This window comes from Lissotriton helveticus, chromosome 2_1 (genome assembly GCF_964261635.1).
Source record: "Lissotriton helveticus chromosome 2_1, aLisHel1.1, whole genome shotgun sequence".
Classification (NCBI taxonomy): domain Eukaryota; kingdom Metazoa; phylum Chordata; class Amphibia; order Caudata; family Salamandridae; genus Lissotriton; species Lissotriton helveticus.
In genome coordinates, this window is record NC_136059.1 from 68678526 (window position 1) to 68704939 (window position 26414).

The 26414-nt window shown below is 49.8% G+C and overlaps 1 protein-coding gene across 1 annotated transcript in view; it reads left to right on the forward strand.

Moving 5' to 3' along the window:
- The first annotated feature begins 887 nt into the window (after positions 1-887).
- LOC144819217 (uncharacterized) overlaps positions 888-26414 on the forward strand; it is a 63370-nt gene continuing 37843 nt past the window's right edge. Inside the window, exons 1-2 of the mRNA XM_078677187.1 lie at positions 888-1009; positions 5075-5117. The gene's annotated coding sequence lies outside the window, so the exon portion shown is untranslated. The remainder of the gene's footprint in view (positions 1010-5074; positions 5118-26414) is intronic.

Genomic DNA, 26414 nt, shown 5'->3' on the forward strand with positions numbered 1-26414 from the left:
TGGACTGTTTCCACAAGGAACAGGGTCAAGTGTGATTTGCATATGGCTGGGTCCAAACTGGGGTGGTGTGGTGAGCAAAAGAATGATGGATTTAACCCAGATCCTTGTGACTGGGTATGATTGTTTACATTGATCAGCATTCCATCCATCATCCGTTCCTTTTGCATCTGGGGGGTTTATGGCATATGTGCATCTCCCGCTACCGGTGACATTCTGGGGATTTGACATTCATGTGCTTACGCTTTGCCTGTACCTGTGTGTCTACATGGGTGTTGACTGTGCCAGAGCTCATGTCACGGACACTGCGTCCAGCACTCAGTTTTTAACCACAAAATATTGCCATCCGGTTTGGTCTGGTTTCTTCAATGGACGCAAACAAAGACTACAATGCAGTGCACAGAATACAATAGTCTGTCATGCAGAATACCAGGACAGGCAGCAGGGTCCATGATGAGATGGAGTGAGGTGGTCACCCTCTGTCTGTGTTTGTAAATGTGTCTGTGTATCTGTTAGTTTTTTTTTTGCTGCGGTACCTGCAAATGTGTTAGTCAGTGACTGTACGGGGGTTGGTTTCTGCAGGGCGCACTTCGGTATGTGTGTGTGTGTGTGTGTGCGCGTCCACTAAACATTAGTGTCTAGCCTGGTGCAACTACCTGACTCCATTGGCACAGCGCACACGACCCGACTGGGAGTCTTGGCGCTGCATTCTCTGAAGTGAAGGAGATATTATTGACTTGGTTTATAGTTGCTGTTGCTGACAATATTTCATCATTTTTAAGACGAGCAGTTCTCGTCAGTGACAGTAGGTGGCAGCAATGGATTTGGAAAGGAAGGTCGCGCCTCGCAGACAAAGGGTCTTGCATCTGCGGCAGCGGTGCCCGGCCATCGGTGAGACCTGCAGGGGCCCCTGAAGACGCCTCTCGGCCCCGGGCCCCTCCGCCCCGGGCCCCTCCGCCCCCGGGGCTCCACCGCCGCAGCAGGCGCAGCACCCGAGCAGCCTCCGGCCCAGGTAGGGCGCCGCCCCTGTGCATCAATCCATCACTAGGGAGGAGGAGGCAGGCACCCCTGGACCAGTCACTGCTGGGAGGAAGGATGGAGCCGCCTGCGCCAAGAGGCAGCGCTTGCTTCTCGCGGGTGCTGTCAGCAGCAGGAATGATGAAGAGGGGTGTGTGTGTGGGGCGGGGGGGGGGGGGGTCGGTGAACAGCCATCGGCGCTCTTGGGGCGTCATTTCCCCCCCCCCCACTCCTCGCTTTCCACAAACGCATCAGCTCTGGTTTTGAGTCTCGTGATATTTCATGTGGCCCCCCGTGCGCAGTGGGTGTGAATGGGTTGCAGGAACAGGAGCCCCCCCTTTCCCTTTCCCTTTCCCCATCTTGAATGTTAACTCCAGGGCTGAAATGGGCAGCGCGCCCGGATTCGATAAATCAGATTTTCAGAGAGACAACTCGGCGGGCCTCGCCCCCTGCTCCACTGTCATCCATGCAGGGCCTGCTGCTCCAGTCCAGGTTTTCTGCTTCGAATTCTGGGACTTGTAGTCTTTAAATGAACACGACTACAAATGCCAGAAAATCAAAGAAAAAACCTGGAGTGGAGCAGCGCATCCCACGCGGAGCTGGTAAACCTGGCAGGGCGGCGCCCGGAGCCCGCAGTTTCGAAGCCAGATGTTGTATACAGTCTTTGATCTGTCCAGTGACCTCAACGTCTTTGGGGTACCACTCACACTTATTAAATACAGCGCTTTGAAGACCCTGCACCATGGCAGTGAGCGCTTTGTAATCACTATAGTGCCCCACCTTCATGGAACAGGCAGCTGACGCCTCTCTGCACACTGACACCGCCCCCCCCTCGTCTGCAATCTTCCTGATACCCCGCTGTATCTTAAGTTTGTATGAACAGAGATGCTTTACTTCTAGCCTCCCTCGAAGGGTTAACGTTACTGAAAACGTGCTCTGTGCTTTAAAATGTTCTAAAATACATTTTCCAACGGGAACCAAGGTGCATTTGCCCTTAAGTTAGAATAACAGCAAAGTTTAATCAGCTTTCCATGCATGAGGGCAAATTGAGGACTAATTCATTGGGTAATGCTAATGCCTGTGATTTACAGCGCGTAGAAACAGCAGAAGCGCTGTAAAAGGGGCTATATAAAAAGAAAATAAATTAGACTTGCCAACAACTTCTCTGCTCCTACCTTTCACGATTGAATACTCCGCATTTTAACCGTGACACAAACAATGAAAGCTGTCACTGTTATACTCATAGGGTATCTGTTGTAAATAGATGAGGATAGATGACAGGACACTTATAGTTGATTACATGTAGATTCATTACAAAATACAGCTGAGTACAAACCTCGCCAGGTGAAAACACTAAGGAAGGGCTAATGACTACTGTCAGCCATATTACAAGAATAATCAATATACAACAGTATCCAGTCCCACGTTGCTACTTTTATTGACCTGGGTAGGATGAAAGGCTGAGTCTACCCTACTGAGACAAAGAGGAATAAGCACCAATGAAAAGGATATCATAATCCTCTCTTTTACTCGTGGTTTGTTTGCACAGAATGAGCTAAACTTATGGGGGGGTTATTTATGAGAGCTTTGTGTCACTTTGCACTACGTAAATTGGTACCTGCATGACGCAGCGGCTGAATCAGATTTACGAATGCCACGCAAAGCCACCCCGCGTGGCTGGAATTGCCTCGTAAATTATGAGTAAAGTGACGCAGCGCAAATCGTTGCGTCGCCGTCCTCTGCGCTCGGAGGCGCCCATGGGCGTTGCGGTGGGTGTTTCCATGGGCGTTGCGGTGGGTGTTTCCATGGGCGTTGCGGTGGGTGTTTCCAAGCAATACCCATGGATTTTGACGCTGCCCCAGATTTAGTTAGTTATGACATTATCAAGGGAATGTCAGTTTTTGGACTAGTATATCATCATAGAATACTGCCTACTACCTGGAGATTTGTATTTCATCATTCCTGGTGTTTAGTGGGCTGTCTGCCACCCTCGGGCTGGCCGGTTGGAGGTATTCTCCCCAATCTACCCTCCACCCCCACCGAGGGGCTGAAAGACTGTCTGGAGCCAGGGGGTGGGGGAGTGTGGCCTGATTCCAAGATGGACTGGCCCCCTCCACCTTATTCCTTGGCTCGTCCCCCCCCCTTCCCCCCCAGGCGTTGGCAGACTGGCAGTAAATGTCCCAATCTTCAACCCTGGGGGCAGAAAGATTTTCTGGGGCACTGGATGGGAGTTGGTCCAATACCACAATAGGCCACCTCCCCACCCTTTTATCAAGGATTAAAAATAGTCCCTTGTGTCTAGTTGTGCTTTATGCCCTTTTAGGGAAGTAATATTTGGGGTAAACCCACCAATCTGCCCATCCCAGGGGGGCAGAAAGACTCACAGAGTCTTTTGTGAAGAAAAAGCAACGCGCCATATCTGGGATGCAACTTCCTACCCTACTAATTCCTGGGGTCCAGTCGGTCGATTCCTGCTCGAGAATCACCCTCCTGTTGAAATTCGTGATCAGGCCTCCCCTTTCAGCAGTATCTCACCCATTGGTACCTGTAATCGGGGGCGGGCCTGTGTCTCCGAGCACTGCATAGAATGCAAACAGAGGGAGCTGGAATAGTCCTTTTACTTTCACCTGCAATAGTGATAGTGTCAATGCATAATGCACCTAATTTGTCAAAACATGAACATGTTTCGGGGTGTGGGGGAAGCTCTTCTTCAGGGCTGCCGCGACAATCCACGCCTTCCATTCTCCAGAGGCAGTGAGGCGAACATGGATGTCACATCCTCACATTTATGGGGCTTCTTACTCTTTGGTTTATCTAGTTGCCATGGTCTGGCTGCTCTTTGACATGGTCATCATCATACACATCGAAAGGTCTGCCCTTGCAGTAGAAACAGCATTTGTTCATGGCTGGGTTTGCTTGCACTAGCACATCAAAGGCAGGTCTATTGGCTTTGCTAATGCTTGTCTATATACTGTTTGTTATTCAGTTATTTACCATTTTGTAGTGTTGTGTTACTCCCATATTATTGAGTCACACCCTATAGATGCTTTGAGTCCCAAAAGATAACTACTTCCTCTCACACTTGACTATGCTAATACTTAACCATCACACACCATGGCTGCACAAACTCTTCACAGCACTTATTCAAAGTGGGCGCAGAATCTTACTGCTGTGTTTCTGCCTTCTTCCTACTAGGTGCAGCACACAAGGCCATCCGATGAACAGTGCATGTGCCTGAGGATAAACTTATAGGGGCCGATTCACAGAACTAACTTAAGACAAAATCCTAAACTTACACCTTTTGGTATTCACAGAAGGCATTTAGTAGTAGTAAAGTTAGGATTTTGTCTTATGTTTGTCTTAAGACAGACGTAAGACAAACTTAAGACAAACTTAATACAAAATCCTAACTTAAGTCTGTCTTAAATCAAACTTAATACAAAATCCTAACTTAAGTCTGTCTTAAATCAAACTTAATACAAAATCCTAACTTAAGTCTGTCTTAAGTCTGTCTTAAGCTTGTCTTAAGTCTGTCTTAAGTTTGTCTTAAGTCGAACTTAAGACAAAATCCTAACTTTACTACTACTAAATGCCTTCTGTGAATACCAAAAGTAGTAAGTTTAGGATGTTGTCTTAAGTTAGTTCAGTGATCGGGCCCATAATTCCTTCTCTTGTTAGTGTGAATAAAGAAAGACAGCAATTCAAGCACAAATCTGTTAGCCGCACAAACACAAAGTTATCCTGCTTTTGAGGACCACTTGCACTGCAGTCTTTTAAATGCACAAACTATCCTCCTGCTATCATGCAACCAGGCCTGCATTGCAACATGAAAAAGGCATACGAGATCCTTGCCACACACGTCAGTAGCACTGAAAATACTACAACACTGGGAGGGATGAAAGGCTGAGTCGGGTCTGTGACCTGCAGGTTTCTTAAAGGTCTCAGAGGTAAACACTTAATTCACTGTAGGATTGTATTGTGCACACTTCTTCCTCAAGACTGAGGCTATGTTTTAAATCTCTCCTGTGAGGGTCATTGAGTCTTTCTTTTTTGTTCACAGTCTTTGATTACTGTACGAGCCACTTTCTGAGAAGAAGTCACAGGTGAGTCAGTAATGGGGGACTATTGTCGACTTAATCTGATTTTTTGTTTTGTTCTTGAGTTTAAAATTGTTTGTCCACTTCAATGATTTGTTTCTGGCTGTTATGTTTATTACTGTTTGACCTGCACGAATCTGCCACTGAAGTTGTATTTCAGTTAATCCGCTGTCTCTATGAACATGAAATGCTTCTTGTGAACTATGGACAAGTGGTGTGAGGAATGACCGGGTGACATTTCTCGTAATAATAAATAAATCCGTATTGGTAAAGGGCAAACTACTCACCCTTTTGGGTCTCAAGGCGGTGGCGGCCGTCGTGGAATATTAAGTGAGCTATTGCCCAGAGTCACATGGTGCTGCGCTGCCGCCGGGGATCGAACCGTGAACCCTGTGCTCTGAAGTCAGCTGCCCTGGCCGCTGCGCCACACCTCTCCACTCCACTCCGTACACTGCAGTGCATAAACTCATTAGCTATGGAATATTTTCTGCTGCTGAACTATCACTTAGCCTTAACGTAGAGTACCTCCCATGACTCTCACGGTGATCTTAGCACTGGCTGTGATCAATTTTAAAGCCTATGTCCCTGGTTACCTCTTCCTGGCCCTGCCCTCTTTCTCACACACACACAAAAATTTTGGGCCCCCACAGTATGGGCTAGAAACACCCAGAGGCGCATGCAGATCCAGTATTTTCTGAGCATTGTCACCAAGTAAATGTCAACAGGTTGGACATACTAACATGTACCTGGTGTAAATTACAGGGGTGCAGATTTTCTCACACCTGGATCCTACTCATATTGTACTATTTCATATTCCTTCAATAAATTTCCTTTTCAAACTTGAAAAAAAGAACTCAACTCTGACCTCTGAAAGTAGGGGTTTATGTTTGAGTCAGAATTTTCTGGCTCACCTGTAAAGAGAGCCACAGGTGAGCATCTCCTTGTGAGCGACAGGCGAGCTGTCGCCTCTCTGAAGTGCTAAACTGCTATGGTACATAATGCTTACACTCCATTAATGAAGAACGACAACATAATTTTATGATGTTTGATGGCCGCAATTATTTTTAACTCTATCCTGGAAAATTAACCGCTTCGCCGAGGCGCACATTCTGCCGTGGTGCGGCTGAATTTGATGCATGCGCAGATCGGACGGCACCCGGCCGTCCGACGCACACGCCCATCGTGACGTCGGACGGCCGGGGGCCGACCAACGCATGGTAGTGGCTAACCTACAGGGAGGAAAGACCCCAATAACTGTTCATAACAGGTGTAATTCTCTGAGGAGCTCATCCATGGATCAGTCAGGCCAATATTACTGCAGTCAAAGGAATGAGGTGGGGGTCAAATGGCAAACCTAATTCTCCCAAGATGTAAGGGGGACACCAGGCATGGGTATTATCAGAGTGTATTACAGCTCACACCCAATGGTAGCATCACCGCCCTTATATCAAGGAGGTGACTTAGGCAGCGGTGCCATCCTTCTCCGTTGGTACCAACAGATGCCACTGCACAACCACACCACAGACCTGCCCCTGCAGACGCCTTTAACTATATTAATAGTGAACATTTTTCAGCAGGGTTGAAAAAGCTGCATTTCAGCTCATATTACAGAGCCTTGCAGTAACCAGACTTCCTTACATGTCTAAAGTTTGCTCTATCTTCGCCAATTTTTCTGGGGTGATGAAAACACCCCTTGACCCAAAACCACTTATTGGATGAGGGTAACATCTCATTGAGGTCAATTTGTGAACAATTTAATTACACACTCAGCAAGGTAAAGGCCGCCTTTGTCTATCTGCAGGTGTTCCTTTACACCAGCATATGTCCCCCTGAACCCACTCAGCATCCGTAAAGAAACCAACCTGCTGCCATTCCGCAGGCTATTGAAGACCTGGCTCTTCCCCCAATAATTCCCCTCCAGGAGCACTTCATGCTGATACTATAGCGCTGGGATGCCCTTGGGTAGCTACGCGCTCTACAAATCCAAAATCAAATCAAATCAAAACCACAGGGAGCTCTCTCTGGCCCCTCTCAGGTCCAGACATGAGGCTCTATGTCGTATTCTTCTGTTGGGGTAGCTTTAAGGCCAAAAGGCACTTGGGCGTTCCATATGGAATGCGGAGCTCCAGGGGGCGCAGTTGATGCCGCCGCACTGTGGGGTTCAGTTCTAGGTGACGTGCCTTGTCAGTATAAATCCTAATGTAAACAGCATCTGTTGTGGACGGATTCCTTCACTGGAGACGAGTGGTTTAACACGTTGACTGCAGTGCGAATTCCGCCGCGGTGCTGGCATTCTAATCAGTGGGTGGAGTTCGGACGACCCCCGGCCGTCCTCCGCACACGCCCACCGTCACGTGGGATGGCTGGAGGCCGTCTGCAGCATTGAAGGGGTTAAAGACTGAACCCTGTCCACTGGCAAAACAGTGTGTGACCAAAAATACCAGAATCTATGGGGTTGATGTAGATGTGAGAAATTTAAACGAAAACAGTGAACTGTGATTTTATTAGCTCTTATAAAGGCTGCGTCGGTGGCTGGAATGAAGCTAGAGTGAGGATTTATTGAGAGCTTAAATCATAATAACATAATAATTGTCATGACGTGCTCGAGCGCTCAAATAAACCGCCATTGCAGCGTGGAATGGAGGATAGAGCCTCGTGTCGCTGCACGCAAGGAAGAGATTGCTGGAGTGACTTGTCTTTTCTGTTACCGCGTGTGTGCAAGGGAAAATAAATTTTCATAAACACAAGGAATCCACTAGGTTGGGTTCGGTTGTCACTACAGTGGTGGGGAGCAACCAGTGTTGTTTAAATACCCCTCACACACCAACAGGCCCCTTGGTGTCATGCTTCATCATCGGGGTCTTCGCAAACCTCTACGGGATGCGGCGTGCTACGACTCACGACTACGTAGGAGCACTGTAAGTGAACTATGTGCTGGTGTGTGTGGGTAGTAAAATGTGAGTGGTGAGGTGAAAGTGAAATATTAAAAAATACCTGGCTCGTAAGTACAGAAAAATGTATTAAGTCTTCGGCTGGTATCATTAAAAAGTGCAAGAGGGGTTGTTTTCTACTGATTAGTGTTAGACGGGGACCCAGAGGGTCGGCCGAGTACTGGGGGAGAGGCCTCCGAGGAGGGCCGTCTCCGGCGATCGTACAGACAAGTCACTTCCCTCCCCACAGATAGACACCACACAAGGATGAGATCAACACTCTTTATATAGGGTTCTTGCGGCAAGGTTATCAACGGTACAGGAGATTCAGGACTCGAGGGTCCTCTCAATTCTAGTCTCTGTAGGGAAAGGGGGTAGCGGGACAGTCTTGGTACCGGATCGGTACAGGAGGTGGCAGGAGGGAAGCTCACAGTCCTCGAGCTTAGGAGTCTGCGGGGTCGGGCCGAGGCAGCGCCAGCAGGCCGAAGCGATGGTTCAGTTGGCGGAGGGCCGCGGCAGCGCCAGCAGGCCAAGATGATGGTTCAAGTCGCAGAGGGCCGCGGCAGCGCCAGCAGGCCAAGATGATGGTTCACGTTGCAGTGGGCCGCGGCAGCGCCAGCAGGCCAAGATGATGGTTCACGTGGCAGAGGGCCACGGCAGCGCCAGCAGGCCAAGGTGTTTGTTCAGGTCGCAGAGGGCCGCTGCAGCGCCAGCAGGCCAAGATGATGGTTCACGTTGCAGAGGGCCGCGGCAGCGCCAGCAGGCCAAGGTGTTTGTACAGGTCGCAGAGGGCCGCGGCAGCGCCAGCAGGCCAAGTCGAAGGGTTCACAGAGCAGGGCTGCGGCAGCGCCAGCAGTCCGCCAGGGATGAGTTCTTCTCGGTGTCTCTTGACTCCAGGATACAACTGCCCTCCTGGTCTGGGGCTGCCCCAGTTATAGGTCTGGTTCCCTTTGATGTCCGGACCCTCGCGCCTTGAGGTCGGGAGGCCCGGAATGAGGGAGTCCCGACACCCAGCAGGGGGTTGGAGCCAGCGCCCAGGGAGGCCGGGGGTGATCGACACCCGGCGGAGGAGAGCCGTTGACGCCTTTTTCTTTCATTGACCTGCCAAGTGGTCTCTTTACCTCCTGTGTGGAGGTTGGTGCCTCGATGTCGGGGCCGGGCCAGGCCAAGGGTTGGGGTCGAGTCGAGGCCACGTGGCCTCGTGTTGTAGTGTCCAAAGATGGCTGCCGGGCCGGGGCCAATGGGGCTGACGGGGACCCGGCCGGCCGGTACGGGAGGGTTCAGGAGCTGGAGTCCCGGTGTGGACGGGTTGTGGATTACCTCGGGGGGTTGCCGGGGTGGCTCTTGCTGGGGATTCAGGGAGAGCCGCGGTCCGGGCCCTGTTGTGCGTAGGGGGGGACGGCCCGGCTACGAGGCCTGTCCAACATGCGTCCCCCCCAGCTGAAGGCAGGGAGAGTCAGCCATCCTCTTGGGGACTCTCCTCGCCGAGGCGGAAAAAGCGTGACAGGCCGTCTGCGTTGGCGTGGTCCTGGCCTGGACGATGCTCCACAGTGAAGTCCATCCCCTGTAAGGAGATGGACCAGCGCAACAGTTTCGGGTTCTCCCCCCGCATCTGCATCAGCCATTGCAGGGGTCGGTGGTCTGTCTGCACCCGAAAGGGGGTGCCGAAGAGGTAGGGCCGGAGCTTCTTGAGGGCCCATACTACGGCGAAGGCCTCCCTCTCGATGGTGCTCCAGCGCTGTTCCCGGGCCAGCAGGCGTCGGCTGATGAATGCCACTGGCTGATCGACCCCCTACGTGTTGAGTTGGGAGAGGACGGCCCCCACGCCATGATCGGAGGCGTCCGTCTGTACGATGAATTCCCGGCCGTAGTCGGGGGCCTGGAGCACGGGGGCAGTGCACATGGCGGCCTTCAGCTTCTCGAAGGCCGATTGGCAGTCCGGAGTCCAGTTGATCGTTTTGGGGTTCTTCTTGGATGTGAGCTCCGTGAGGGGCCCCACGATGCTGCCATAGTCCTTCACAAACCGCCGGTAGTACCCGGTGAGCCCCAGGAAGGCCCGGACCTCGGTTTGGGTCGTAGGGGGTTGCCAGGCCTGGATGGCAGCGATCTTGAGCTGGAGGGGGGCCACCAGCCTGCTTCCCACTTGGTGTCCTAGGTAGGTCACGGACCCTTGGCCCACCTGACATTTGCTGGCCTTGAGGGTGAGCCCGGCCTGCTGGAGGGCGTGTAGAACTTCCCGCAGGTGGCGGAGGTGGTCGGTCCAGTGGTGACTGTACACAGCGATGTCGTCCAGGTAGGCGGCGCTGAATCCTTCGAGGCCCGCCAGTACCTGGTTCACGAGTCGTTGAAATGTTGCCGGAGCGTTTTTCATGCCGAATGGCATCACCCTGAAGTGGTAGTGACCGTCCGGGGTAGAGAAGGCGGATCGTTCTTGGGCCCTGGGGGTGAGGCCGATTTGCCAGTAGCCTGCTGTTAAATCGAAGATGCTCAGGTAGCGGGCGGCCCCCATACGGTCAATTAGCTCATCTGCCCGGGGGATAGGGTGAGCGTCGGTCCTGGTAACGGCATTCAGTCCCCGGTAGTCCACACAGAACCGGAGCTCAGGGGCAACGCCCGGGGCGGCGGCCTTGGGGACCAGGACGACGGGGCTGGCCCAGGGGCTGTCCGAGGGTTCGATCACTCCCAGTGTCAGCATCTTGGACACCTCGGTCTGGATGCAGGTGCGCACCCGATCTGGTACGCGGTACGCCCTGTGGCGAATAGGGGGGCTGTCCCCGGTGTCCACATCGTGAAGGCACCCGGGGGTGACCCCAGGGGTGAGAGAGAACAAGGATGCGAATCGTGTCAGGAGAGCTTGACAGTCTTGGCGTTGCTCCGGGGACAAGGCCTCGGAAAGTCTGACCCCTTCCACGGAGCCATCCTGCTCGAGGGTCCTCAGTAGGTCCGGAAGGGGCTCGGAGTCTTCTTCCGTCCCATTATCGGTAGCCATCAGGAGACTGAGTTCTGAGCGTACAAAGTGGGGCTTGAGCCTGTTGGCGTGGAGGACCCGTAGGGGGTTCCGGGAAGTTTCCATGTCGATTAAGTAGGTGACGGGCCCCTTGCGTTCGATCACCTTGAAGGGTCCGGACCATTTGTCCTGTAGGGCACAGGGTTCAACCGGGGACATCACCCAGACCTGCTGTCCCGGCTCGAACTCGAGGGAGGAGGCGTGCTGATCATACCATTTCTTCATGTCTTCCTGACTGGCTTCAAGGTTGACTTTGGCGATCTCCCTGAATCGCCGGGTCTGGTTGCGAAGGGCCAAGAGGTATTTGTATACATCCGGAGGAGTTTTCTGGGGGGGCCTCTCCCAATCTTCTTTGACTAGGCTGAGGGGACCCCGGACAGGGTGCCCGTACAGGAGTTCAAATGGGCTGAAGCCTAGGGATTTTTGAGGGACCTCTCGGTAGGCGAACAGGAGGCACGGGAGTAGCACGTCCCACTGGCGACGGAGGGGCTCTTCTAGGCCCATAATCATTCCTTTGAGAGTGCGGTTAAACCGCTCGACCAATCCATTTCCTTGTGGGTGATAGGGGGTCGTGAATTTGTAGGTGACCCCGCACTGTTGCCAGAGAGACTTCATGTATTTCGAGATGAAGTTCGTGCCCCTGTCGCTGACGACCTCCCGGGGAAAGCCCACCCGGGAGAAGATCCCCATCAGGGCTCGGCCTACCACAGGCGCCGTCACGGTTCGAAGAGGGATAGCCTCGGGATAGCGGGTGGCGTGGTCCACCAGGACCAGGATGAACCGGTGTCCTTGGGCGGTTCGGGGGTCCAGGGGCCCCACAATGTCTATTCCCACCCGTTCGAACGGGGTGGTGACGACGGGAAAAGGCTGCAAGGGTGCTTTAGTCTTTCGGCCACTTTTTCCGCTGGCCTGGCAGGTGGGGCAGGCCTTGCAGTGGTTGGTGACATCTTTTCGCATTCGGGGCCAGTAAAAGTGGGTCACCAGGCGGTCGTACGTTTTGTCCTGTCCCAGGTGTCCGGCAAGGGGTATATCGTGGGCTAAGTTCAAGAGGAAATCTCTGAAGCGGAGGGGCACCACCAGCACCCGGCTTGCCCCCAGTTCTGCAATCCTTTGCTCACTGTAGAGCAGGTCATTGTCCCAGTAGATCCAGTGGGCCCCCGAGGTGTCCCCTGTGCTCTGGGCATGGGCTTGCTGCCGGAGTCCCTCGAGGGAGGGACAGGTTCTTTGTTCTTGTTGGAATTGTTCCTGGGTGGGACCCCCCTCTTGACGCCACTGGGCCAGGTCGGGGAGGTCCGGGAGCCGACCGGGTCCTTCTTCAGTTTGGGCCGGGGGACTTGCTTCTGGGGTGGCCTCCTCTGGGACAACCGCGGGGGGAGGCTCCGGCCACTCGGGTTCTTCTGGACTGGGGACGGCACGGGCGGTCATGGACCGGGTCGTGGCACAGACCCATTCGGGGAGGCCCAGCATCCCCAGGTGCTCTCTCCTTTCGACTGCTGCCCAGGGAGAACTTTCGAGATCGTTCCCCAGGAGGCAATCCACGGGGGCATCATCGCGGACAGTCACTTTCAGCATCCCTGATACTCCTCCCCATTCGAAGGGGACGTAGGCCATTTGACATAGACTTTCTGAGTTGTCGGCCGACCGGACAGGGCAAAGAATGTTCGGCAAGATCTGGTCCGGGGCCACCAGATGACAGCGGACCGCGGTCACACTGGCCCCGGTGTCGCGGAGGGCTTCTGCCCGGCGGCCATTAATGTTGACCCACTGGCTGTACTTCTGCGTGTTGGTGGGAAGGGGGGCCCGAGGGATCAGGTCTCGTTCCCCTAAGCAAACCAGGGACATGGCGGCCGGTTCCCACTCAGGCTGGTCGGTTTCGTACTCTTCTTGGTCTTCTTGTGTCTGTTCTTCCCCCAGGGCTGCAGCAGCGACCTGGCGGGGTAAAGGGTTCGGGTTCTTTGGGCAATTGGGATCATTTGCGTAGTGGCCGGGTCGCTGGCATCGGTGGCAAGTGATGTTGGCTCGGAAGCCGGGTCGCATCGGGGGGTTTCCCCTGCCGGCCGGGGGCGGGGGGTTGCTGGCGGGAGTCACCGGGCCCGTGTCCCTACCCCGACCCTGGCCTCCTCCTCCACGGGGGCGATGGGGCCCTTGGGCAGTTCTGTGCGCTTCGCCGGGTCCGTTTCGGCCAACTCGGGTGCTTTCCCATCGGTCAGCTTCGGCGGCGAGTTGCCGAGGTTCCGTTAGTTTACTGTCCAGGAGGTGCTGCCTGAGTTCGATGAAGCAGTTGTTAGAAAGGTGCTCCCACACAACAAGGTCAAAGAGCTGTTCGTAGGTGGTCACGTTGCTGCCCTTGATCCACCCCTCGAATGCCCGGCTAAAGAAGTTCACGTACTCCACCCAAGTTGTACCCGGGATCCGTTTGCAGTCGCGGAACCGCTGGCGGTACATCTCGGGTGTAAGTCCGTATCGAGTGAGGAGGGCGTCTTTCATGTGGTCGTAGGATGTCATCAGATGGTCCGGGAGTTGCAGCAGGGCGTCTCGCCCTTCGTTGACAAACCTCCCCCATAACCCGGCTCCCCAGTCGCTCCGGGGAATCCGGTGGGAAGTCATGGCTACCTCGTACGCTTTGAACCATTGCTGGATGTCATCGTTCTTGTAGTACTCTCTGACGACATCTTTGGGTATGTGGACCTTGGGGTCTGTAGGGGCAGGAGTGTTCGTGCGCTCGGGGACCCCGAGTTCCTTGTTCTGCTTCCGAATCTCTAGTTCTTTGAGGTTGCGCTCATGTTCGTAGGTTAGCTTCTTCTCTTCTAGCTCTCTCTGCCTTTGTTTCTCTTCTCGCTCCTCTCGGAGCCGTAAGTGTTCCAACGTTATTTTTTGTTCCGCCAATTTGAGCTCTCCATCTAAGCGAAGTCGTGCCAGTTCTAATTCATGGAGCCTGCTTTTTTCCCGTTCCCGGACCTCTTCTGGGGAGAGACCCGATCTTCTTTCTTCCGTCGGCGTGGGGCTTGTTTCGGGTGTCTCGTGGCTTCGTGTTTGGGGTACGGTCGTACCCGTCTCCGCCCAAGATTCCAGGGCTCGTTTGAAGTACTCTTTCGTGCTCAGTCCTGTGGTTGAAATGCCTAATTCTATGCAAAATTGTTTCAGTTCTCTGTGGTTGTATTCTTCCAGCTTTTCCATCTGGAATTTTTCTGTTGCTCCGCTCTCTTTTGTTGTCATGGTGGTTGTGTGTCGTGGGGCGAGTGACCCTCTGTACGATTATGCGTAGGTTCGGATCCCACCGCTGCCACCAATGTTAGACGGGGACCCAGAGGGTCGGCCGAGTACTGGGGGAGAGGCCTCCGAGGAGGGCCGTCTCCGGCGATCGTACAGACAAGTCACTTCCCTCCCCACAGATAGACACCACACAAGGATGAGATCAACACTCTTTATATAGGGTTCTTGCGGCAAGGTTATCAACGGTACAGGAGATTCAGGACTCGAGGGTCCTCTCAATTCTAGTCTCTGTAGGGAAAGGGGGTAGCGGGACAGTCTTGGTACCGGATCGGTACAGGAGGTGGCAGGAGGGAAGCTCACAGTCCTCGAGCTTAGGAGTCTGCGGGGTCGGGCCGAGGCAGCGCCAGCAGGCCGAAGCGATGGTTCAGTTGGCGGAGGGCCGCGGCAGCGCCAGCAGGCCAAGATGATGGTTCAAGTCGCAGAGGGCCGCGGCAGCGCCAGCAGGCCAAGATGATGGTTCACGTTGCAGTGGGCCGCGGCAGCGCCAGCAGGCCAAGATGATGGTTCACGTGGCAGAGGGCCGCGGCAGCGCCAGCAGGCCAAGGTGTTTGTTCAGGTCGCAGAGGGCCGCGGCAGCGCCAGCAGGCCAAGATGATGGTTCACGTTGCAGAGGGCCGCGGCAGCGCCAGCAGGCCAAGGTGTTTGTTCAGGTCGCAGAGGGCCGCGGCAGCGCCAGCAGGCCAAGTCGAAGGGTTCACAGAGCAGGGCTGCGGCAGCGCCAGCAGTCCGCCAGGGATGAGTTCTTCTCGGTGTCTCTCGACTCCAGGATACAACTGCCCTCCTGGTCTGGGGCTGGCCCAGTTATAGGTCTGGTTCCCTTTGATGTCCGGACCCTCGCGCCTTGAGGTCGGGAGGCCCGGAATGAGGGAGTCCCGACACCCAGCAGGGGGTTGGAGCCAGCGCCCAGGGAGGCCGGGGGTGATCGACACCCGGCGGAGGAGAGCCGTTGACGCCTTTTTCTTTCATTGACCTGCCAAGTGGTCTCTTTACCTCCTGTGTGGAGGTTGGTGCCTCGATGTCGGGGCCGGGCCAGGCCCAGGGTTGGGGTCGAGTCGAGGCCACGTGGCCTCGTGTTGTAGTGTCCAAAGATGGCTGCCGGGCCGGGGCCATGGGGCTGACGGGGACCTGGCCAGCCGGTACGGGAGGGTTCAGGAGCTGGAGTCCCGGTGTGGACGGGTTGTGGATTACCTCGGGGGGTTGCCGGGGTGGCTCTTGCTGGGGATTCAGGGAGAGCCGCGGTCCGGGCCCTGTTGTGCGTAGGGGGGGACGGCCCGGCTACGAGGCCTGTCCAACAATTAGGGTAAAACAACCTTACTAGTGCTTCGACATGTTTCGGAGTAGAAAACTCCTTCTTCAGGACAAGGATGTGCACTACTTATCCTCACCTTACTCACATGTATGTAGATGTTAAAGTGTGCTCTACAAAAATAATTTTAGGTGAAAATGTACCTATCTGTTTTATTAAAGGTCATTAAGTCCGTTGCGCCCAATTGGCGATGAACTGAACTTATAGTAATGGGCCAAATAGCCTCATGAGCCAGAAGCGTAGTATTGGGGGTTTCCTGTTCTGCCCAGTGTGGCAACGGTTACTGCAAGGCCTGGTTGGCTCTCATCCCCTCAACGCGGCTCCGACGATTGGGCGCAACGGACTTAATGACCTTTAATAAAAACAGATAGGTACATTTTCACCTAAAATTATTTTTGTAGAGCACACTTTAACATCTACATACATGTGAGTAAGGTGAGGATAAGTAGTGCACATCCTTGTCCTGAAGAAGGAGTTTTCTACTCCGAAACATGTCGACGCACTAGTAAGGTTGTTTTACCCTAATCAGTAGAAAACAACCCCTCTTGCACTTTTTAATGATACCAGCCGAAGACTTAATAAATTTTTCTGTACTTACGAGCCAGGTATTTTTTAATATTTCACTTTCACCTCACCACTCACATTTTACTACCCACACACACCAGCACATAGGTGACTTACAGTGCTCCTACGTAGTCGTGAGTCGTAGCACGCCGCATCCCGTAGAGGTTTGCGAAGACCCCGATGATGAAGCATGACACCAAGGGGCCTGTTGGTGTGTGAGGGGTATTTAAACAACACTGGTTGCTCCCCACCACTGTAGTGACAACCGAACCCAACCTAGTGGATTCCTTTTGTTTATGAATATTGTCAGGGGAGACAGAATCCACTTCTCCCTCTCCCTCCCCCCCTTTGTTTATTACAAGGGAAAATAAAGGCACCCCATACTAAAGAAGTAGAAGGAAGAGAAACAGGTGCAACAAAATAATTCAACACTATTACAAAAGAACGTCGTTTATCCAGTTTGAGACTGCGGTGACTACATTTATTATTTAAATTATTTGTATTAGACCTGTGTGTGAGTGGCTGTGTATTTTGGAACCTGTAATAGCACCACCAATGTTTCTGCAGAATCCTGGGCAGCCGGTAATGTTGTAGGAAGATTGGAAGGATGCTTCTGAAGCATACTGAGAGGCAATTGGTGGTGACATTTGTGTCCCCAAATGTAAATTGGCGTTACTCAAGCATAATTTTGGGGTAGAGGGAAGAGAAATGTTAAGACGCTTACCATCTCCTGATACTCAGGATGATCAAGATGAGGAGGAGGAGGATGTATACGAGAAGGCTATCCAAACTTTACATGTACCTCACAGCAAAAAACTAAGGGTCATATGTATTAAAGGGTTTTACCCATTCTGTGTCTATGGTAAAATGTGTTCATACATATGGGCCTAAATGTAGCGGTAGAACGGCATACCTTTATTCCAGGAGTCAACAACCCGGTGAAAATATAGATCAGTATGGAGGATGTTTGCTGTTGTTAGCGACATCATGCAAGTTTAAGGATGTGCATGATGAAATCATAGGAGATCAATTGATTAACCACATTAGTATTCTGAAAATTCAAGACAAATTACTAAGGATAGGTGAACATACATTGGAAGAGACAATAGCTGCTGCAAAGAAAATGGAAGATGCCTCCTCCTATGTAGTGAAGTCAGAAAGAAAGGAGTACATGTCAATTTTTGTGAAGCAGGCTTTCAAGAGGTGAATGTTGTGAATAAGAAAAAAGATTTGTGCAAATCTAAGTCTACTTTTGAATACACAAGAAGGAACAAACCAGTGTTTTAGGTGTGGGAGTTTTAAACATGTGGCTACAAGAGAAACCTGTACAGCTGCAAAGGCCAAATGTTATTGATGTAAACGGTCTGGGGATTTCTGTAGAGTATGCAAGGCTAACATTAATGGGCACAGGATAGGAGATAGAAGATGCAAAACTTCGATTCAAATGATTGGGGAGGACGCATCCGAGAATGACAGAGTTTTGGGGTTGGATTCACCTAATAGCATTTTATACCCCGTAATGGAGATACAGAATGTTCAGGAAGCTTATGATCCTCCCAAATGCAGAGTAATGATTGCTGGAGTAAGTGTGGAGATGCTAGTGAGACACCTGCGTGCCAAACACTATAATTGATGAGGATACTTTAATTATCTGATTTAAAATAAAAAAATACTCATGCAACTTCGGTAGGTTATTGTGGTACAATGTTACCCTTGTTATGTTGATTTGAATCTCAATTAAATTTCAAGAGCAAATCTATTATGGGTGAAGTGTATGTGGTAGAAAAAGGTAAAATGCTGTTCCAATGGAGAGAGCAAAAGAAGTTTGGAATAATTCCTAATTCAAATCATCCTGAACATGTGATAGTTATGAATATAACTAAGACAGACAAATGGAAGAGTGCATTCCCAGGAGTGTTTCTGGATAGGCTCAGCAAACTAAAGAGTTTTTCACATCGGATTATTCTTAAGAAGGGTTCAATCCCTAAAGTCCATAAAGTGAGGGGAGTTACCTTGGCCATGAAGGAAGCATTGACAACAGAACTAGAGAAATTGTGCTCTGAAGGGATTATCAAGCCGATAGAGTCAGTCAGTCAGTCTCTTTTATTTCAGTTAAAACCATAAAAGGGCATATTACATACAGTGTTATTTATACATGATCGTACATTATGAAAACGTTAAAATACATCATAGAATCAACATTCGAATTTCCAGGTTAAAAAAAAGGTTAAAAAGAGGAAATACAAGAATAGGTAACTCGAAAGTGCTATAACAAGTCCCATGGGGCTGCCTGGGTTACAGTGATTAAAAAGATGGCCAGTGGAAAATAATTAATGTGGAGTGCCTTTTTTTTAGTAATGCACACCTAGTGAACCACATGGACAACAAAAGCCGATAGAGGCATCAGAATGTCTGAGTCCCATTGTATTAGGAAGGAAGGCCAATGGTACGGTCCGAATGTGTGCTGATCTTCTCGACCTCAACAAAAGTATATGGGTGGCTTACCACCCGTTACTGAATATAAACCACATGCTGAGCACTGTAGAGGAGAACTGGTGTTTTACAATACTGGATCTGTCAACATCTTACCACCAGATTGTTTTGCTTCAGGATGGTCGACATCTGACTTCATTCGTAACACCACAAGGGGTATTTAGATATTTAAGGATGCCCTTTGGTTTGGCCTCTGCAGTCTTTCAACGGGTCATGCAGAGAAAAGAATAGATCATGTCACCGTGTTCCAGGGTGACATTTTAATTTATGGGAAGGACAAGCTAGATCATGATGGTATGAGAACCAGAATCAGAATAGAGTTATTTGGGTGCCAACACAGACATACAAATTCACAAAAATAGCAATAAATACAGGCAGAGCTTACATGGTCATTTCAATGCAATTTCAGTTGACATGACACAAATGTAATGTGAAAATACAGTGCAATCGTAAAACTAATATGTATACAAATAAGTTACAACGAAGAGATAATAAATTATTCAAAGTGCATAGTACTTTGTGACTGCACAGCGGCTTGTAGGAATGAACTAACACTAAACAGGACTCATCATCAGACAATTGTTCCAAAAAATAAAAAGCTTAGGCACACCATCTAATATTCTAAGACTTCATAAGATGAATTAAGAACAGGTTAGAAATCTTTTATAAAAAACACAAAAATTGTGATATACATCATTAATTGCCCAGACCTTTTATCGCAGGGCCACAAGCTAAATTCATGATTCCTTTGGAAGGCCAGTGGAAAGCAAAGAAGGTACTTCATTGTATCTGACTTGAAGCTAAAAAGTAAGTATCATTCTCAACACCCTCAGGTACTCAACAAGTAATTGTTTGGGAATGTATCAGGGCTCAAATGCAAGCAAGCTGCAACAGTGGGCTTTAGAACCTCCTTAGTTATCCGTTTAGATCGGGCTGAGCAAATAATAACACTGGCGCATGCTTTCTATTTAGGTTGTCACTCAGTGGGTTTGAGGAAGGAATGGGTTAACCCATACTCTTGAAAGGTTTTCTTTACGTAGGCTAACCATGGGATGGAGAAACCTTTGTCATGTTTGAGAGAATCACTAATAATGTCTCTTGAAAGGGACGCTGCCTCGGTTCTCCAGATGGATAGCCACCACAGCAGTGGAAGGTGTTCTGATATGATCACTCAGATAATGTAGACCTAGCTCCTTATGACAAATAACATGGGAAGAGGATAGAGGAACAGACAGAACTTTTCTGCAGAAACTGTTTTCCTCTACCTATATAGCTGCACAATCTGCAATACCCTAGATCTCAGCTCCATAGGTTGCCGCAGGGACACATTGGGTGGTATGTATATGTAGTAGTGGAGAAAGTGCCCTTCCCCCAGGTGGTTGAGGGAGACTGAGGACTGAACCAACTGCCCCGGATAGCTTCATCCTGCACTGGGTAATATTTGGCACCTATGAGCCTGCTGCATCAAAAGTGACCCCTACATTTCTGTTTGTGCCAATTGAAAGCTTGAGAGCTCAGTACACTTAGGGCTGCACGCCATAATACATGACTTGGAGAAATGAGTCTGTAAATATAAGGCGGCCATTCATTTTACAAAACAGTGCACCAGCAGGCGCAGTACTTTTGGGGAATGGGCCATCAGTACAACGTCATCAGCGTACAGCAGTACTGAGAGTGAGGTATCACTTACCTGCAAGAGGGTGCAAGAGGATAAATATGGCAGAGCTTGTTAATGTACAGGAATAATAAAGGGGCAAGCACACAGACTTGCCGCACACCGCGACCAATCTTTATTTTTTGGTATACATTTGAGCCAAATCTTATCCTGGACCTCATATTTTCATGCAAAGATGCTAAACAGTGTACACGTGCCTCATCTATGACCAATAAGAGAAGGAGTTACTACAGCTTTGGGTGATTAACACAGTCAAACACTGAGGACAAGTCCATAAATGCAATATATACATGTGTTTGCTTTGCTATTGTGTGCCTGCCAATGATTACGTTTAAACTCAGACATTGCTCAATATTGTCTATGCGATTTCTGAAGCCATACTGACAAGAATGTATAATTGCGTTTTCCGATGCCCACTCATTCATCCTGTGCTATAAAACTCTTCCCAAGATTTTAACAGCGGTATCAATCAGTGCAATGGGGAGAAAGCAACTTGGCAATGACGGTTCCCTTTCTTAAAGATAGTAACAATAGTGGAAGTAGCCCAAGAACCCAGTACTGGGGAATGTTTGAGATTGTTAAAAATATTAGTCAGCAATGGTGTCCAGAGTTCAGTTTTGCATTTAATCTAATCGATTGGGACTCCATCCGGGCTGGAGGCCTCTCCACCAGCACTCTGTTGAATAGTCCACTACTTTGCCTAGGGTGGCATGTATATCTGGGTAGTTGCTAACCTTTGGCTTAAACTGTGTTGTTGTTATGGATACAGAACACATTTTGGAAAAGTGTGTCTCCTATGCTTCACTGGTGATATCATAGTCAGTCGGGGTCACAGTATGGTTAGCGTTTCTCGTGGCCGATACTGCAATCCAAAATAACTTGCTGTCATGTTTGGATACTGCATAGACCAGTGTATCCCACTGCTGTGAGATGACCATCTCCAGGAGAGAGGTGTGGCACCGCGGCCAGGGCGACTGACGCTAGAATATGGGGGTCACGGTTCGATCCCCGGTGCCGGCGGCAGATTAGTCCAGCACCATGTGACTCTGGGCAATAGCTTGCTTAGTCTTCCCGACGGCCCCCATTGCCTAGAGACCCTTACAGGTGATTGTTCGCGCTTTACAAATGTGGATTCATATCTTCCATCTGTTTACAGTAGCTGCCTTACACTGTTTCTGGAGAGTAGCTACTGTAGGAAGGTCCCTGGAGTTAGCAACAAGGCCCTACGGATTGATTGGTTAGCTGCTGAACATTTGTGGTTTTAACCATCTCGGTGCTGTGTAAACCACTTTGGGGAATTGTGAAATAGATGTTTAACATTTTTAAGCAAAAACCCACAGAGGAATTATGTTGTAAGTAGGTTAGGTAGGTAGCAGGACATGTCTTCAAGTTATTAAGATAGATTTATTAAGATGCACAGCAGAGCAGTAAACCTCACAGCTGACCAGACCATCAACTGCCAAGGCTGGAATCTTCACATACCAGATAGAACACTCTTAGATACTATGGGAGGTTGAGAAGATAGAAACACTAAGAAAGGACTACAGACACCAAGTAGCCATATTGAAGAAAGTATAAATATACAACACATCTTCTCCCTTTACAATTAACTATTCCCTCATGATCTCCATCGTCTGCCAAGCAACTCTAAACCCACCCCAGGTTCTCATTTAATACTTTAGAGCGGAATTGGCCGGATTCTCACATTTCCATACCACTCTAAGGTTGTCGGTGGATTAATGCATTTTGCCAACCCCGGCACCAACACTGCATTTCACCCTACATGGTACGGCCTGAGCTACCTCAATGGGGTTATGCTATCTGAAATATTAATTAAATTATTGGCAGTAAAAATGTAATTGATAACAGATGAACTGCCTCTACCCCTAAATGTGGGTAACCACAGGTCACCAATGCCAACCTCATCCATCACATTATGGAGGTCAAATGACGAGAGGAAGGTCTCGAACTCCTTACCTTTCCGATCAAATCCCCTGGAGCATAATTATCATTCTGTAACATAGAATGAGGGGACAGCCGTGCATTAAAATCCAACGCTAAACACAAGTGCGCGTGGCGCCCTACTTTGGTTGCTTTACCCAAAAGAAAGCCAATGTATTGAAACAAACCAGAGAACATTGAATTTGGAATATTATCAAAGTCATTAACATAGAAGTTAATCAGATGCGTGGTCAGGCCCCCCTTAGGGCTGCCTACCTGTTGTTACATTCCAGTCCTGGCATGGGCTGGGAGTGATGACACAGAGATGGAGACGTTTTCCGCATATTGGGCTTATAGAAAAGCCCCAGTGGTAATGAGACCATCTTTGAATTAGCAAAGTTGCCCTCCATTTTGGACCTTAATAACTTCCTCCCACAGGATGGATGTCTAAAGTTTATCATGATGCCATCTCACTCTATATATTTGCCCGAGTGCCCCACCCAGCTGACCCCGCACATCATCAGTATCTCATTGCACCCTGTGAAATTAAAATGAATTACCCTCTAATGCAGCTGTCCCCGTGATTCAAATTGATTGCGCTTTAGAGGGTGCACTTTGGCCAGAAACAGCACATAAGGGCGCGCTACAAGGGGTAGTGTTTAACGTCACAGTGTTGGGGGCGGAGTCAGTTCTTCTATTGTCTATGTTCGCCGTGGTTCCTCAACCTGGTGGTTTGGATGCGAGATCATTGTTGATACCAGGTCGAGAAGTCCCTGAAATCAATTTGGTAGAAGGGTGACCATCAGACCTCAAACTGGAGCTGGTTATGGTGATAAATGTGGAGGGAATTCTATTTCACATGGCTGCTGCTAATAAATGCACCCTTGCAATCATGTGGCACTCGCAACAAGAGCGGGCATCAACGTTGTGAGGGGGGCTATTGCGGCTCATGACATTATTACATAAGGTAGTCGGGCTAGCCAGTTGTGTCTCTACGATGGCCTCTCTGTTCTCGTAGTGTTACAGAAAGTTTCATACAAAGCTCTACGATTCTCAGAAATCCCAATTCTATGGAGCTGCCTCTTTGCCAGGTTCCACCGGGTGTAATTGTGGTTGCAGCCAGGTTGCACAGTGACTATTCTTTTTACGGTGGACAGCTGCCTCTGGGGTGGATTAGTACTCGTTGGCTGGGTAACTCTGGGATGAAATGTGGGGTAATTATGGACATTCTTACAACTGGAATGTTGCAACTCGCCACCAGACTCAGATTGCCCTTTCAGCAAAGGTACATCTGAGTCACTATTAATCATGCTAGCCCTATGCCTGCATCTGCGGGTTCCCGCCCCTGCTGCATAGATAGTCTGCGTTTAGTTAGTATGATCTGTAATAACCCCCCAGCTCTCTCGAGCGGGCTGTCAATGATGGGCATTCTATGAGCAGCTGTAGCACAACCAGTGGCCTTGCGTTTGCCCATGATATGTTATGTGAAGAATAAAGCACTCACCCGGGAGAGCTAAGGGTGCAATGTCAGGTATGAAGACCATGAAAGAGGATGGGCGCAGGCCAGCCGCTGCCGGCTGCAGACAGGCGCAGATGGGCCAGGTCTTTGCCCGGTCAGCGCACAGGCACGTCCCATGCTGCGCACGGTCAGCGCACAGGCACGTCCCATGCTGCGGGACTGATCGGCGTGGTCAATGTAATTAAGGGCGTGGCTTAAAAACATGTAAGCTAAAAATCTGTGCTTAGCACCGTGTGCTGCTTGACTTGTATTTTGCTTTTCCTGCCAATGAGTCCAGATATGTGATACAACAAGTCACATTATACCTACAAGTCAGGACTATTGGCTTTGTCAATGGTTGTTAGTTGCATAAGATAAATAAGCAGCAACTCTGGCTTGTAAATATTGAAAACACTTCCACTTAAAGCCCTGGTGGTGACACCACGACAATGCTGCTCCTCCTTAGATTAAAAAATAAAAGGGAAATCCAGAGAGAAAATGCCTCTCTTTAAAGGGTTCCCCTTCTTCATCAAGGCTCACCTGGCATGACGTCATGTCGTAACTTCTCCACTAGTGAGAGGTGAGCAGTGTGAGCAGCGCACATCAGTGAGTCTGCTGTAACTGCAGTCCGGAAAAAATAACGGACCGCCTGTGCCAGGGAACAAAACAGAGCCCGATAGAGACCCGTTTCGAGGTCCCCTTAAAAAAAACTGCCAGTGCGCAGACCTGGCCCACTTAAAACTTTGGGTGCGAGTGATGAACAAAGGCCACGCCCAAGGGCTCACGGACTCCTGGGATGCATAGTCCCACCAGGAACACTCTATGCTGATACTATAGTAGAACAGGGTTAAAAGAAATTGCAGGTGTTAGGGCTCACTATAGAGAATGACAAATGCAAGTTTGCGGTGCCAGAGGTTGTGTTTCAAGCCAATCTTTGAAATAGGGAACCTATTGTAAAATTGCATACGGTTGGACGGCTAAACTGTTTTGAACAGTAGCTGTGCCTGTTGTTTATTATAGATGCATCAGCCACTTCCATTTCTTTTAACATATTGCCATCATTATGGTACTTGGGCTTCTTTTACAGGTGATAGAGCAAGTTTTACATGAAAATATTTGAAAATAAAACATACATTTGAGCTTTTGGACAATGCTCGATAGCTTAGCACTTTTCTCTTGCTAGTTTTACTCACTTACTTTGGGTATGAAGTTGATTAATAATAAACAGGGCGTTGGGTGGCACTCGAGGCTGGTCTTCCCTACCACAGTGATACTCAAACTATGGACCGGGGCAGCTGGCGGCCCTCTGGACCTTTACAAGTGGCCCCCAGGCTGCTGTTTACTTGCTGAGCACTAATATTCAGAATTTTGTTTAACCCCTTGCATGCTGGTGACGAACCCCAGCCGTCACGCTCCGCGGTGCTCGTGTGCTGATGACGGCTGGGGTTCGTCACGGCCCCGCCCTGTTCGTTTGTTTACCGCACAGCTGCAGAAACGGGCCAGCAGCGAAGGGGTTAAATATATTGGCAAGCATTATTTGCAGGTTGGCGAGTTATGACAAAACTAAGGTGGTGACCAGCAGCACTTACCTTTAGGAACACCTTTATTTTTAAAGACATCTTGCAGAAATTGTGTTAAACTAGGATTATGTTTCTTCAAGTTCAAAAAAGTGTATTTCATTAACACGAGGAAGCGTTTTACCATACCACTGCATTGAGATTTTTTTTTTTAAGTGATGGTTTTGAAACATGAATATTGAAACATTTATGCTTCCCAACCCACACTGAACAACAATTTTTTTTTAGAGTTTTATTTAGCGCTAACTAGACACGAGAAATTGGGTATCAGAGCGCTTTAAATAGCACCAGTTTCGTTACATGAGGACACATTCATTTTTGTTAGGCACGGGGAGATTAAGTGATTTGCCCAGAATCACAGGATGTTTAGCGTCGTTGCGAGTCTCGAATCCGGTTCACCAGCTTCGAGGTCGACTGCTCTAGCAGTAAGGCTTCATCCTCTCCCCAATGCGAGATGCCAATAGTGAACTAAGAGACAAGTCACTTGTCATGTGCACCCTCTGGGTGGCCTGGGATGCTAATATACATTACCTGTGTTATCTTTCCTGCCCAGCCTGTTCACCTAGTTGCTTTCTTCCAGGCCTCTAATGCCACCTGTGTCGCTGGCACCGGCTGTTGAGTGCCCTTCCTGCCATACATATAATGCAGATACAACCGGCTTGCAAACTGTGCTTGCTCTAGCCTGTAAGTTGAGTGGTCCTGTGCCGCAAACAACCAGTCATGTATGGACACCATATGGGCCACCCAGTAGTAGGCCCTAACATCTGGGAGAGTGATCTCACCATTATATGGGTCACCGTGAAGGGTCGCGAGCGCTGTCCTAGGGTGTCCACCACTCCACAATAGAGTTCTTAGTTCACCCTCTAGCTAGACAAATATTGCCTCTGGGATTGGGTTATATGTGTTATGGACAGCATGTTATAATGTTAATGTTATACTAAATTTGTAAAGCGCGCAGCTAAGTATCTCGGCGCTAGTTCCAAAGAAAGCCCACCGCATAACCATCTAAAGGGGAGAAGGAAAAAAGAGAAAAAAGCCT